The sequence below is a fragment of the Oncorhynchus mykiss genome, chromosome 13 (assembly GCF_013265735.2).
Source record: "Oncorhynchus mykiss isolate Arlee chromosome 13, USDA_OmykA_1.1, whole genome shotgun sequence".
In the NCBI taxonomy this organism is placed as follows: Eukaryota; Metazoa; Chordata; class Actinopteri; order Salmoniformes; family Salmonidae; genus Oncorhynchus; species Oncorhynchus mykiss.
Genome location: NC_048577.1, coordinates 68,150,487 through 68,166,406, shown reverse-complemented (window position 1 = coordinate 68,166,406; position 15,920 = coordinate 68,150,487). Strand labels below are relative to the sequence as shown.

The 15,920-nt window shown below is 45.1% G+C and overlaps 2 protein-coding genes across 2 annotated transcripts in view; both read right to left on the bottom strand.

The window, feature by feature from the left end:
- Nucleotides 1-3,136, bottom strand: part of LOC118938462 (NLR family CARD domain-containing protein 3-like) — a 31,915-nt gene extending 28,779 nt beyond the window's left edge. Inside the window, exon 1 of the mRNA XM_036942479.1 lies at nucleotides 2,735-3,136. The gene's annotated coding sequence lies outside the window, so the exon portion shown is untranslated. The remainder of the gene's footprint in view (nucleotides 1-2,734) is intronic.
- Nucleotides 1-15,920, bottom strand: part of LOC110485296 (NLR family CARD domain-containing protein 3-like) — a 373,592-nt gene that overhangs the window by 110,153 nt on the left and 247,519 nt on the right. The gene's annotated exons all lie outside the window — the stretch shown is intronic.

The following is a 15,920-nucleotide window of genomic DNA, read 5'->3' as shown; positions in this document are numbered from 1 at the left end:
TCTAGAGCAGTGATGTTTTGGGGCTGTTGCTGGGCAACACGGACTTTCAACTCCCTCCAAAGGATTGTCTATGGGGTTGTGATCTGGAGACTGGCTAGGCCACTCCAGGACCTTGAAATGCTTCTTACGAAGCCACTCCTTCGTTGCCCGGGCAGTGTGTTTGGGATCATTGTCATGCTGAAAGACCCAGCCACGTTTCATCTTCAATGCCCTTGCTGATGGAGGTTTTCACTCAAAATCTCACGATACATTGAAAGTCAATATATATTTTTTTAAAAATCAAGATATAAAAAGTATAAAAAATAAATAAAAAGAGTTCTTAACAGGGCGTTTTTTTTTTTTTTACCCTCGCAGGTGTCGTCTCCTTGAGACATTCATTCTTTCATTTACACGGATCAGTCGTCCTGGTCCCTTTGCAGAAAAACAGCCCCATGATATTTCCACCCCCATGCTTCACAGTAGGTATGGTGTTCTTTGGATGCAACTCAGCATTCTTTGTCCTCCAAACACAACGAGTTGAGTTTTTACCAAAAAGTTATATTTTGGTTTCATCTGACCATATGACATTCTCCCAATCTTATTCTGGATCATCCAAATGCTCTCTAGCAAACTTCAGACGGGCCTGGACATGTACTGGCTTAAGCAAGGGAACACATCTGGCACTGCAGGATTTGAGTCCCTGGCGGCGTAGTGTGTTACTGATGGTAGGCGTTGTTACTTTGGTCCCAGCTCTCTGCAGGTCATTCACTAGGTCCCCCCGTGTGGTTATGGGATTTTTGCTCACCGTTCTTGTGATCATTTTGACCCCACGGAGTGAGATCTTGAGTGGAGCCCCAGATCGGGGGAGATTGTCAGTGGTCTTGTATGTCTTCCATTTCCTAATAATTGCTCCCACAGTTTATTTCTTCAAACCAAGCTGCTTACCTATTGCAGATTCAGTCTTCCCAGTCTGGTGCAGGTCTACAATTTTGTTTCTGGTGTCCTTTGACAGCTCTTTGGTCTTGGCCATAGTGGAGTTTGGAGTGTGACAGGTTGTGGACAAGTGTATTTTATACTGATAACAAGTTCAAACAGGTGCCATTAATACAGGTAACGAGTGGAGGACAGAGGAGCCTCTTAAAGAAGGTCTGTGAGAGCCAGAAATCCTGCTTGTTTGTAGGTGACCAAATACTTATTTTCCACCATAATTTGCAAATAAATTCATTAAAAATCCTACAATGTGATTTTCTGGATTTTTTCCCCTCATTTTTCTGTCATAGTTGAAGTGTACCTATGATGAAAATTACAGGCCTCTCATCTTTTTAAGTGGGAGAACTTGCACAATTGGTGGCTGACTAAATACTTTTTTGCCCCACTGTATATCTAAAGGAGTTGTCTAAAGCACACACAGATCTGGGACCAGACTAATGTTTCCGTGGGTTGCCAGTTACTGTTTGTCTGGTTTCTGGTCTGTGGTCAGCAGTGGTGGCTGGTGGCATGGAGGACAGGCTCATAATAATGGCTGGAATAAAAAATAATAGAATGGTATCAAATGCATCAAACACATACAATTCCATTCACTTCATTCCAGCCCTGATTGTGAGCCGTTCATCCTCCCCTTAGCAGGCTCCTCTGGTGGTCAGTGGGCACAGCGTGGTTGTGGTCAATTCCATTTAAATTTCAATCAATTCAGAAGGTAAACCTCATTAAGAAGCATTGAAGAAAATTGGAATGTCAGTGTACTTCCTGACATTTTTATTTTAATTGTATTTAACCTTTATTTAACTAGGCAAGTCAGTTAAGAACACATTATTATTTACAATGACGGTCTACCAAAAGGCAAAAGGCCTCGTGGGGACAGTGTCTGGGATTAAAAATATAAATAAATAAAAAATATGTAGGACAAAACACACATCACGACAAGAGACAAAACACAACACTACATGAAGAGAGAACTAAGACAACAACACAGCATGGCAGCACCACATGACAACACAGCATGGTAGCAACACAACATGACAACAACATGGTAGCAACAAAACATGGTACAAACATTATTGGGCACAGACAACAGCACAAAGGGCAAGAAGGTAGATACAACAATACATCACGCAAAGCAGCCACAACTGTCAGTAAGAGTGTCCATGATTGAGTCTTTGAATGAAGAGATGGAGATACAACTGTCCAGTTTGAGTGTTTGTTGCAGCTCGTTCCACTCGTTAGCTGGAGCGAACTGAAAAGACGAGCGACCCAGGGACGTGTGTGCTTTGGGGACCTTTAACAGAATGTGACTGGCAGAACAGGTGTTGTATTAGATATCTCAGATAGGGGGGAGTGAGGCCTAATAGGGTTTTATAAATAAGCATCAACCACAGACAGAGAGAGAGAGAGCTGTTGAGGATCATTCATTTTTTCCAAGTTGACACACCTAATATTTCGATAATATGCATATTTATATCCACAAATCTCGGTTTACATTGACGCCATATTCAGAAATGCCTCAAATACCCGGAGTAATTACAGAGCGCTACGCCAGATAACAGAAATACTCATCACAAACTTTGACTAAAGATACATGTTCTACATATAATTAAAGATACACTGGTTCTTAATGCAACCGCTGTGTCAGATTTTTTTTAAACGTTACGAAAAAAGCCTATCGTGCAATAAACTGACAGTGCCCAGACATAAATATATTTCTCCGCCATGTTGGAGTCAACAGAAATACGAAATTACATCATAAATATTCCCTTACCTTTGATGATCTTTCATCAGAATGCAGTGCAAGGAGTCCTAGTTCCGCAATAAATTGTTGTTTTGTTCCATAATGTCCACTACTAGTGTCCAATTAGCTACTTTTGCTTGCAGGTTTAGCTCACATGTCCAAAAGCTGGCGCTGGTCCAGGCGTACTTGGACGAAAACTTAAAAATATATATTCCAGGTCGAATAAACTGGTCAAACTAATTAGAGAATCAATCTTCAGGATGTTATTTTCATATATCCTATAACGTTCCAACCGGAGCATACCTTTTCATCTGCAGCCAAATGGAAAGATGGTGACACCCACAGACAAATGCGCCACAGGGAAATGGCATTCTGCCAAGACAGTGACTATTTCCCCTCCCATTCGGTCAAAGTTCATACCAGAGGCTCCAATCCACGTTCTACTGAATGATGACATCTAGTAGTGGAAGGCGTAGGAAGTGCTAACAGATCCATATCTTATTTGGAAGTGGAGAGGCGATGACTTAAAATTAGACCCGCATACAGATTTTCACTTCCTGTTTGGAAGATTTTTTTATTTTTTATTTCACCTTTATTTAACCAGGGAGGCTAGTTGAGAACAAGTTCTCATTTACAACTGCGACCTGGCCAAGATAAAGCATAGCAGTGTGAGCAGACAACACAGAGTTACACATGGAGTAAACAATTAACAAGTCAATAACACAGTAGAAAACAAAGGGGGAGTCTATATACAATGTGTGCAAAAGGCATGAGGAGGTAGGCGAATAATTACAATTTTGCAGATTAACACTGGAGTGATAAATGATCAGATGGTCATGTACAGGTAGAGATATTGGTGTGCAAAAGAGCAGAAAAGTAAATAAATAAAAACAGTATGGGGATGAGGTAGGTGAAAATGGGTGGGCTATTTACCAATAGACTATGTACAGCTGCAGCGATCGGTTAGCTGCTCAGATAGCTGATGTTTGAAGTTGGTGAGGGAGATAAAAGTCTCCAACTTCAGCGATTTTTGCAATTCGTTCCAGTCACAGGCAGCAGAGTACTGGAACGAAAGGCGGCCAAATGAGGTGTTGGCTTTAGGGATGATCAGTGAGATACACCTGCTGGAGCGCGTGCTACGGATGGGTGTTGCCATCGTGACCAGTGAGCTGAGATAAGGCGGAGCTTTACCTAGCATGGACTTGTAGATGACCTGGAGCCAGTGGGTCTGGCGACGAATATGTAGCGAGGGCCAGCCGACTAGAGCATACAAGTCGCAGTGGTGGGTGGTATAAGGTGCTTTAGTGACAAAACGGATGGCACTGTGATAGACTGCATCCAGTTTGCTGAGTAGAGTGTTGGAAGCCATTTTGTAGATGACATCGCCGAAGTCGAGGATCGGTAGGATAGTCAGTTTTACTAGAGTAAGCTTGGCGGCGTGAGTGAAGGAGGCTTTGTTGCGGAATAGAAAGCCGACTCTTGATTTGATTTTCGATTGGAGATGTTTGATATGAGTCTGGAAGGAGAGTTTGCAGTCTAGCCAGACACCTAGGTACTTATAGATGTCCACATATTCTAGGTCGGAACCATCCAGGGTGGTGATGCTAGTCGGGTTTGCCTGTCCTATGAGTGCTGTTACACTCACAGACACTATTAAAACAGTTTTAGAAACTTCAGAGTGTTTTCTATCCAATAGTAATAACAATATGCATATATTAGCAATCTAGGACAGAGTAGGATGCAGTTCACTATGGGCACGCAATTCATCCAAAGTGAAAATACTGCCCCCTATCCCCAACAAATTTTAAGGGACCTAACATTGAGGCAGTAAACCAATCGCCCTGTTGTGACCATTCTGAGAAATCATATGAAACTTATTTGAATCACACCTTCATTATGCAGAATATATTACTTGTTTGCTGATAAGTACAACTTTAACTTCTCTAGAGCCTGTAAAGTATAAACTTTTTTCTCTCACTGAGTGGTGGGATGTGACTGGTAGGATTAAATGTGTTAAGGCTGCTACAATATCATTGAGTTACACGGCTACTTTAGCTACAGATTTTAAACTGATAACAAGTTCAAACTGGTGCCATTAATACAGGTAACGAGTGGAGGACAGAGGAGCCTCTTAAAGAAGAAGTTACAGGTCTGTGAGAGCCAGAAATCTTGCTTGTTTGTGGGTGACCAAATACTTATTTTCCACCATAATTTGCAAATAAATTCATTAAAAATCCTACAATGTGATTGTCTGGATTTTTTTTTCTCATTTTGTCTGTCATAGTTGAAGTGTACCTATGATGAAAATTACAGGCCTCTCCCATCTTTTTAAGTGGGAGAACTTGCACAAGTGCAATACTTTAGCTGTACTTTAGCTACAGCTTTTAAACGTTATAAAACAGCATTCAACATGAGGTAGACAGCTCTTACTTTTCTCCAGTGTGTCAGCAAGCTCCTTCTGGTTCATTTTCCTCAGGACGTGCAGTGTGATCTTCAGAGCCCCCTCTCTGGCACTGCTCTCCTGCTTCTCATCTTCAGCATCCACCACTTCCTGCTTCTGACTCTCAAAGCCTTGTGGGAATTCTGATCTCAGAATCATCTTGAACATCTTCAGCTCGTTGTTCATTTCATAATATTCTCTTCAAGCAACTGAAATAATGTCAATAAGTGTATGAATGATTGACATATCAACTTTACTTGAGGTAAACAAGTGTCTAAACTCACAGATACTAAAGGCTACTTCAATAAACAGATAAATACAGGTGTATATATCTATTGTTTAAATGTTTATGTAACCTTTATTTAACTAGGCATGTCAGATAAAGAACAAATTCTTATTTACAATGTCAGCGTCCCCCGGGCCAAACCCGGACGACGCTGGGCCAATTGCGCACCGCCCTATGGGACTCCCAATCCACCCTATGGGACTCCCAATCCGCCCTATGGGACTCCCAATCCGTCCTATGGGACTCCCAATCCGCCCTATGGGACTCCCAATCCGCCCTATTGGACTCCCAATCCGCCCTATGGGACTCCCAATCCGCCCTATGGGACTCCCAATCCGCCCTATTGGACTCCCAATCCGCCCTATGGGACTCCCAATCCGCCCTATGGGACTCCCAATCCGCCCTATGGGACTCCAAATCCGCCCTATGGGACTCCCAATCCCGCCCTATGGGACTCCAATTCCGCCCTATGGGACTCCCAATCCCGCCCTATGGGACTCCCAATCCGCCCTATGGGACTCCCAATCCGCCCTATTGGACTCCCAATCCGCCCTATGGGACTCCCAATCCCGCCCTATTGGACTCCCAATCCGCCCTATGGGACTCCCAATCCGCCCTATGGGACTCCCAATCCGCCCTATTGGACTCCCAATCCGCCCTATGGGACTCCCAATCCGCCCTATGGGACTCCCAATCCGCCCTATGGGACTCCCAATCCGCCCTATGGGACTCCCAATCCGCCCTATGGGACTCCAAATCCGCCCTATGGGACTCCCAATCCCGCCCTATGGGACTCCAATTCCGCCCTATGGGACTCCCAATCCCGCCCTATGGGACTCCCAATCCGCCCTATGGGACTCCCAATCCGCCCTATTGGACTCCCAATCCGCCCTATGGGACTCCCAATCTGCCCTATGGGACTCCAAATCCGCCCTATGGGACTCCCAATCCGTCCTATGGGACTCCCAATCCGCCCTATGGGACTCCAAATCCGCCCTATGGGACTCCCAATCCCGCCCTATGGGACTCCAATTCCGCCCTATGGGACTCCCAATCCGCCCTATGGGACTCCCAATCCGCCCTATGGGACTCCCAATCCGCCCTATGGGACTCCCAATCCGCCCTATGGGACTCCCAATCCGCCCTATTGGACTCCCAATCCGCCCTATGGGACTCCCAATCCCGCCCTATGGGACTCCAATTCCGCCCCATGGGACTCCCAATCCCGCCCTATGGGACTCCCAATCCGCCCTATGGGACTCCCAATCCGCCCTATGGGACTCCCAATCCGCCCTATTGGACTCCCAATCCGCCCTATGGGACTCCCAATCCGCCCTATTGGACTCCCAATCCGCCCTATGGGACTCCAATTCCGCCCTATGGGACTCCCAATCCCGCCCTATGGGACTCCCAATCCGCCCTATGGGACTCCCAATCCGCCCTATTGGACTCCCAATCCGCCCTATGGGACTCCCAATCCGCCCTATTGGACTCCCAATCCGCCCTATGGGACTCCCAATCCGCCCTATGGGACTCCCAATCCCGCCCTATGGGACTCCAATTCCGCCCTATTGGACTCCCAATCCGCCCTATGGGACTCCCAATCCGCCCTATTGGACTCCCAATCCGCCCTATTGGACTCCCAATCCGCCCTATGGGACTCCCAATCCGCCCTATGGGACTCCCAATCCGCCCTATTGGACTCCCAATCCGCCCTATGGGACTCCCAATCCGCCCTATTGGACTCCCAATCCGCCCTATGGGACTCCCAATCCGCCCTATTGGACTCCCAATCCGCCCTATGGGACTCCCAATCCGCCCTATGGGACTCCCAATCCGCCCTATGGGACTCCCAATCCGCCCTATTGGACTCCCAATCCGCCCTATGGGACTCCCAATCCGCCCTATTGGACTCCCAATCCGCCCTATGGGACTCCCAATCCGCCCTATGGGACTCCCAATCCGCCCTATTGGACTCCCAATCCCGCCCTATGGGACTCCCAATCCGCCCTATGGGACTCCCAATCCGCCCTATTGGACTCCCAATCCGTCCTATGGGACTCCCAATCCGCCCTATGGGACTCCCAATCCGCCCTATGGGACTCCCAATCCACCCTATGGGACTCCCAATCCGCCCTATGGGACTCCCAATCCGCCCTATGGGACTCCCAATCCGCCCTATTGGACTCCCAATCCGTCCTATGGGACTCCCAATCCGTCCTATGGGACTCCCAATCCGCCCTATGGGACTCCCAATCCGCCCTATGGGACTCCCAATCCGCCCTATGGGACTCCCAATCCGCCCTATTGGACTCCCAATCCCGCCCTATGGGACTCCCAATCCGCCCTATGGGACTCCCAATCCGCCCTATTGGACTCCCAATCCGTCCTATGGGACTCCCAATCCGCCCTATGGGACTCCCAATCCGCCCTATGGGACTCCCAATCCACCCTATGGGACTCCCAATCCGCCCTATGGGACTCCCAATCCGCCCTATGGGACTCCCAATCCGCCCTATTGGACTCCCAATCCGTCCTATGGGACTCCCAATCCGTCCTATGGGACTCCCAATCCGCCCTATGGGACTCCCAATCCGCCCTATGGGACTCCCAATCCGCCCTATGGGACTCCCAATCCGCCCTATTGGACTCCCAATCCGTCCTATGGGACTCCCAATCCGCCCTATGGGACTCCCAATCCGTCCTATGGGACTCCCAATCCGCCCTATGGGACTCCCAATCCGTCCTATGGGACTCCCAATCCGCCCTATGGGACTCCAAATCACGGTCGGATGTCAAGCAGCCTGGATATGGTTCCTTACATGTTTCCAAAGATGAAAGGAGAATTTCTGTTGCAGTTCAAATGTATTTATTACTCACAAGTTAATGGTCCATAGTTTGTCACACAGATTCCAGGTTGGTGAAAGAAAGCATTGTGATCCAGATGAGGTTAAACAGGTTCCATGTGACATGAATGGCAAAAAGGTCAAATCCCAGTGTACAAAATGATAAGTAGCAACAGGATAATTAAACCCCAAAAGAAACGGTAGCAACCTGTATCTCTACTAGGTGTCTTCCATCAGGTCAATCACCTGTCCTAATGAGTTACTGATGCCATCTTTACCCATAACCCTCCATTCTCTAGACTTACAGATGAACCATAGGAGTCTTTCATCAGGTCAATCACCTGTCCTAATGAGTTACCGACGCCATCTTTACCCATAACCCTCCATTCTCTAGACTTACAGGTGAACCATAGGAGTCCACCAGGGGACAAAATAGCATCCCTGACAGTTTTTGAATTTACATATTTAACATAATTAACACTTTACATGAATTCCTGTACAATAATAAGCATTTTCAGTTGATCACATTTACATAAGTATTCAGACCCTTTACTTAGTACTTTGTTGAAGCATCTTTGGCAGCGATTACAGCCTCGAGTCTTCTTGGGTATGAAGCTACAAAGTTGGCACACCTGTATTTGGGGAGTTTCTCCCATTCTTCTCTACAGATCCTCTCAAGCTCTGTCAGGTTGGATGGGGAGTGTCGCTGTACAGCTATTTTCAGGTCAGAGCAAAATATACTATCAACTCTAAACTGGAGAGGACAGAGCAGGCTATTCTATAAACTAAACTGGAGAGAGGACAGAGCAGGCTATTCTATAAACTAAACTGGACAGAGGACAGAGCAGGCTATTCTATAAACTAAACTGGAGAGAGGACAGAGCAGGATATTCTATAAACTAAACTGGAGAGGACAGAGCAGGATATTCTATAAACTAAACTGGAGAGAGGACAGAGCAGGCTATTCTATAAACTAAACTGGAGAGAGGACAGAGCAGGCTATTCTATAAACTAAACTGGACAGAGGACAGAGCAGGATATTCTATAAACTAAACTGGAGAGGACAGAGCAGGATATTCTATAAACTAAACTGGACAGAGGACAGAGCAGGATATTCTATAAACTAAACTGGAGAGGACAGAGCAGGATATTCTATAAACTAAACTGGAGAGAGTACAGAGCAGGATATTCTATAAACTAAACTGGAGAGGGCAGTACAGTATTGTATTTCAGAACAGTAATGTAACAGAGAGAGCAGAGAGAGTGAATACCAGAAGTAAGGGACAACTTGTGTTATTATTAGATGGGTGTTTGATGGAGGTATGATGTGTCAATCTGTGTAGTACTGCATGTCTTTACGAGCCTGTTACACACTAGTAAGTATATGTTCGATCAAGGAAGTGTGTGTCTCTCATGGTGTGTGTGACTCTTTATACCAGGTGCTGAGGGATCCAGTCTCTATCACCTGTGGACACAGGTTCTGTAGACTGTGCATCACCAGATACTGGGAGAAACCTGCTCCTTCAGGAGACTATGACTGTCCTCAGTGCATCACCAGATACTGGGAGAAACCTGTTCCTTCAGGAGACTATGACTGTCCTCAGTGCATCACCAGATACTGGGAGAAACCTGCTCCTTCAGGAGACTATGACTGTCCTCAGAGTAGAAAGAGATCCAGGACACTTCCTGTACTACGGCACCTGAGTGAAACCAATGATGACAGATCTGAACCCTAAATCATATGTGTTGATATGACATGGCAGGTGTGCAGGGTTCCCCCTGTAGAACTATGTGTGGATACCACTAGGTGGACCCCTGTAGAACTCTGTGGGGATACCACTAGGTGGACCCCTATAGAACTCTGTGTGGATACCACTAGGTGGACCCCTATAGAACTGTGTGGATACCACTAGGTGGAGGCAGAGTGTCACTGTCACTCCATGATTTATTACCAAAACTTCAAGTTGTTGTTGAAATGGAATGGAATAGTCCCAAAGGTTTAATGATCAGTGGAAATCAAGTTCACCTCAAATACTTACAATGATGTGACCTTTACCCAAGTCTAGTATGAGGCTATGATTTCAGGGCCCTCAGAACATTCCATTTGGTTTTCACAGAGAAAGGTAGAGCTAACCTGAAACAAGATACTTTTATCCTCATTGAAATGGGCATTGTGTTTTTCCCCTTTTGTATAAAAAATTTAAATCCCTACTGTAACTATGGCAACTAGGACCAGGCATACTGAATTACTGTGTTGTTGTTTCTCTACAGCTGAACAACATGATGGAGGACCAGGCATACTGAATTACTGTGTTGTTGTGTCTCTACAGCTGAACAACATGATGGAGGACCAGACATACTGAATTACTGTGTTGTTGTGTCTCTACAGCTGAACAACATGATGGAGGACCAGACATACTGAATTACTGTGTTGTGTCTCTACAGCTGAACAACATGATGGAGGACCAGACATACTGAATTACTGTGTTGTTGTGTCTCTACAGCTGAACAACATGATGGAGGACCAGACATACTGAATTACTGTGTTGTGTCTCTACAGCTGAACAACATGATGGAGGACCAGACATACTGAATTACTGTGTTGTTGTGTCTCTACAGTTGAACAACATGATGGAGGACCAGACATACTGAATTACTGTGTTGTTGTCTCTACAGCTGAACAACATGATGGAGGACCAGACATAATGAATTACTGTGTTGTTGTCTCTACAGCTGAACAACATGATGGAGGACCAGACATACTGAATTACTGTAATGTGTCTCTACAGCTGAACAACATGATGGAGGACCAGACATACTGAATTACTGTGTTGTGTCTCTACAGCTGAACAACATGATGGAGGACCAGACATACTGAATTACTGTGTTGTGTCTCTACAGCTGAACAACTCTTTCCATGATGGTCTTGTCATCGAACCATCCCAGAAGGCCAAGGCCTCTTCTGCACACAACATGATGCACACTAGTGTCAATAAAACCCTGCAATAAAACCCACTAAATATGATTCTAGTGAATCCCTTGTCCTTCCAGGTGTTACACCATTAACAGCGAGTCATAGGTGTTCTCTGAAACTGGTCCTGGAGAGAGCTACTGTGCTGTGCCTTCTGACGCATGCTAACATGCTCCCTTTGTCCTGATCGTGTCCACGTTCTGATTGTGCCCACATGTTTAGACAGGTGTAGACGATTAAAAAAAACACATTGTGATCTGATCTGCGTGACCACATGTAGGTAGCCAGGCACGCTTTATGTCTTGATATTAATCAAGTGTAAACACATCTGGATGGTAATTTAAATCTTCGTAATACTGGCCTCGAAAATCATTGACAGATCGCATACTATTTATGGTGCTTTCAAGACAACTGGGAACTCTATAAAAAAATTACAAATGGGTCAAATGATGACATCATTGATCTTCAGGTAGTAACATCGGAGTTCTAGAAAGGTGCCAGAGTATCCGACACGGAAGTCTGAGTTGGATGACTGTTCAAAACGATTTTCACAGTCGGAGCTCGTTTTTTTTTGTTGTTGTCTTGAACACACTGAAGTCAGAAGACAGACATTTCCGAGTTCCCAGTTGTCTTGAAGGCACTGAAGTCGGACATTTCCGAGTTCCCAGTTGTCTTGAAGGCACTGAAGTCGGACATTTCCGAGTTCCCAGTTGTCTTGAAGGCACTGAAGTCGGACATTTCCGAGTTCCCAGTTGTCTTGAAGGCACTGAAGTCGGACATTTCCGAGTTCCCAGTTGTCTTGAAGGCACTGGAGTCGGACATTTCCGAGTTCCCAGTTGTCTTGAAGGCACTGAAGTCGGACATTTCCGAGTTCCCAGTTGTCTTGAAGGCACTGGAGTCGGACATTTCCGAGTTCCCAGTTGTCTTGAAAGTGGCATTAGTAGACTGTTATGGGTATTCAGACAGTAGGGGAGGGTTGGTTAGTCTGGTGACAGGCAGCCTCACTGCTGCTCCCTCCGTCCCCTCAGACTGACAATCAGATGCAGGCCATCAGTCCAGTAAATTAAAATAAAACACATGATTATGCTCATTCAGCTGTGCCTCACAATACAACAAACAATGTATTACCAGTGTGATCATATACTTAAAATGTTGAAATGTCATTTCAAAATGGTCTGAGAAGAGCAACATTGACAGGGCAATTCAAGCATAGCTAATATGCAGTGATAATGTATTGGGCCTAAAGCCTACTGCATTGGGCCTAAAGCCTACTGCATTGGGCCTAAAGCCTACTGTATTGGGCCTAAAGCCTACTGTATTGGGCCTAAAGCCTACTGTATTGGGCCTAAAGCCTACTGCATTGGGCCTAAAGCCTACTGTATTGGGCCTAAAGCCTACTGCATTGGGCCTAAAGCCTACTGCATTGGGCCTAAAGCCTACTGTATTGGGCCTAAAGCCTACTGTATTGGGCCTAAAGCCTACTGTATTGGGCCTAAAGCCTACTGCATTGGGCCTAAAGCCTACTGCATTGGGCCTAAAGCCTACTGCATTGGGCCTAAAGCCTACTGCACAAACCTCATTGCTACCAGAACTGTTTTGAATACGTTAATGTTGCAGAAACTCTGAGTGTTAGACCTCGGCTTGCATTTTGACTCAAAGTGATCTTGATTCCAGAAAAGGTTGGTGACCCCTGACCCTAAATGATCTGAGGGTTGTGATTCTCTTGATTCCTGTGTTTGTTTCAAATCTAAAAAAAAGTATTTATGGTGAAGACAATAAGAAGAGGCAACACCCAGAAGAGTCAAAAGGTGATGTTCAACTATAGTACACGTTTTCCTTCGCTACTGCCAGTAATGTGGAGGCCAGGGTGGGACCCCACAGACTGTCTCCTGAGTCCTGTCCTTCACTACTGCCAGTAATGTGGAGGTCAGGGTGGGACCCCACAGACTGTATCCTGAGTCCTGAACAGATCAGCCAAGACAATAAGTGGTAGCTGAGTAGCTCAAGGTCTGCCAAAGGTAGACTAGACAAAACACCCCCTCTCAGAGTCCACATGGGCCTGATGGGATGTGGTCAACCAACGGGTTTGGGCTGATTACTTCAGATTTGTAATCAGATTAAATGACAAAGTAATTAGTAACTCAGTCGTTAGTAAATTAGTAACGTAAACAGATTACTTGGGTTACTTCTTTGGTTAGCCAGCATCTGCCTCAGTTTACACAGACCTGTCTGCTAAGACTAAACCTGTACCTGACGGACAGGTAGACTTGAATGTAGGCCCACTCATTTCCACGGAAACTAGGAGTAGCTGATGTCATCCCTGTGCTTGATGGGAAGTGAACAGGGTGGAGCTGTGTTGACTAATAATAAAAAAGTCCTCTTGTCAAAAATATCCTGGTGAAATGTTTGATTCTCTGGTCCTCAGTACGTGGGGTTAGCCCATGAAGAGGTTTTACAATAACATGGCAGGCCTATATCACTGGCCTAGAAAGAAAAACAAGGATTTCATCAACTCTTGAAATGAACTACCACTCCTTTATATTATAGGTCTATACAGAGACTACTGGATTACACATGACGTTGTGTGAGTGGTTGCCATGACACTACAGTCACCTGAGTGTAGACTACTCTCAGCAACAAGTGAGTTAACCTTTTACTGCAGTGGGCTAAATCAGGGTCACACAGCGTGTTTTCTGGGTAGTCTTAAACAAATTTACTTTGAAACAAAAGTATACACCTCACACACATGGTTATGGGCTTTAACAAAATAAGACACCTGAACCATGTCAGATACAGAGTTGAAATGTATTACATGTTGAGTTTGCATCTCAATATTAAACTTTGTATACATCACAGAATACAGTAATTTAGCAAGACAGTTTGCCATAGAAACACTGGGGGGGGGGGGGGGGGGGGGGTTTAAATAAAGAAGTGTTAATTATTAAATTATGAAAAACAATCAAATCCCACCCATGAGGCCACTAGAGGGCGATTTGGTCATTTGACTGCAGGAAAGCGATACCTCAGGGCGTCTACATTGTTTCAGAGTGGAACCGTGCGGAAAACTCAGGTATACTGTCTGCTTCCTGACCACTTGAGCCCCCAAGGTCGCAAGGACAGATTGAATAGGCATCAGAACAATGGGAAATGATACCTACTGTCAACTAAAGCTGTGAATTCCTCTGAGATGTGTCACAACACTGAGTCTGACGTAAACTTCAGGATGTCTGTTCTTTCTGGCAGCAGCGCAGGAAAACTCAGCTGGTAGCTGTTTTATTCTACACCGAACTAAAACGTAACATGTAAAGTGTTGGTTCCCATGTTTCGAGAGCTGAAATAAAATATCCCAGAATTTTTCCATAAACTTAAAAAGCTTATTTCTCTAAAATGTTGTGCACACATTTATTTTCAAATCCCTGTTAGTGAGAATTTGTCCTTTGCCAAGATAATCCATCCACCTGTCAGGTGTGGCATATCAAGAAGCTGATTAAACAGCATGATCATTACACAGGTGCTGGAGACAATAAAAGGCCACTAAAATGAATCAAGTCTCTGCATATAAATACTTAGGGATGATGAACTGTCTATTAAAATGCATATTGACAAACTTTGTAAACGGCTAAAAATCAAGCTAGGCTTCCTCTATAGAAACAGGACATGCTTGTCCTCTACAAATAGATGACTAATTGTGCAAGCTACTTTTATGTCTGTTATAGATTATGGGGATATTATCTACATGCATGCTACGGCATCCATGCTTAAATCGCTGGAGGCTACTTATCGTTGCGCACTTAGGTTTATTAGGGGTTTATTACGGGTGCTAGCTACAGAACTCACCGCTGTGTTTTATATCATAATGTGGGTTGGACTTCGCTGTCCGTGAGACGAGAACAACATGCTCTCGTGTTTGTCTATAAAACACTTGTGAATAAACTACCTTCTGATTTATCATCACTCATCAATATTATAATTATAATTCCTAACACCAGGTCTCAAGCGTCGGATTACACTTGAGGCCCATGCGGTTTCCACAGAGTTGGGTATGGCTGCCTGTTCCTGTTACGCTCCTCGCCTATGGAATAGCCTGCAGACTAAACTTAAAACGTGAGACTCTTGTCCCCCTGTTGCTCATTTTAATTATTTATTGGAGCATTTTATTTTTGTTTTTGTGTTGCTTGTAACTGTTTCGGATAATGTTCTTGTGCTGTTAGTAGAATACCCTGTGTGGAAATGAAATCTGTTGTTGTATTTTTGGTTTTGTTCGTCTTGTTTAGTTTATTAATCATTGTACCTAAACTGTATGTATAGACATGTATACGCAGGGCCCAGCTGTAAAAGAGGTCTGTCTGTGTTCCTTGTTGAGATACAGGAATAATAATCATAAAAGGTGCAGTTTTGCCACACGACACGACGCCACAGAGTTTTGTGGGAGACTGCAATTGGCATGTTGACTTCAGGAATGTCCACCAGAGCTGTTGTTAATTACTCTACCGTAAGCTGCCTCCAACGTAGTTTTAGAGAATTTGGCAGTGCCTCCAACCAGCCTCACAACCGCAGACCACGTCAATGGCATCGTGTGGGCGAGTGGTTTGCTGATGTCAACGTTGTGAACAGAGGTCCCCGTGGTGGCGGAGGGGTTATGGTATGGGCAGACATTAGCTACGGACAACGAA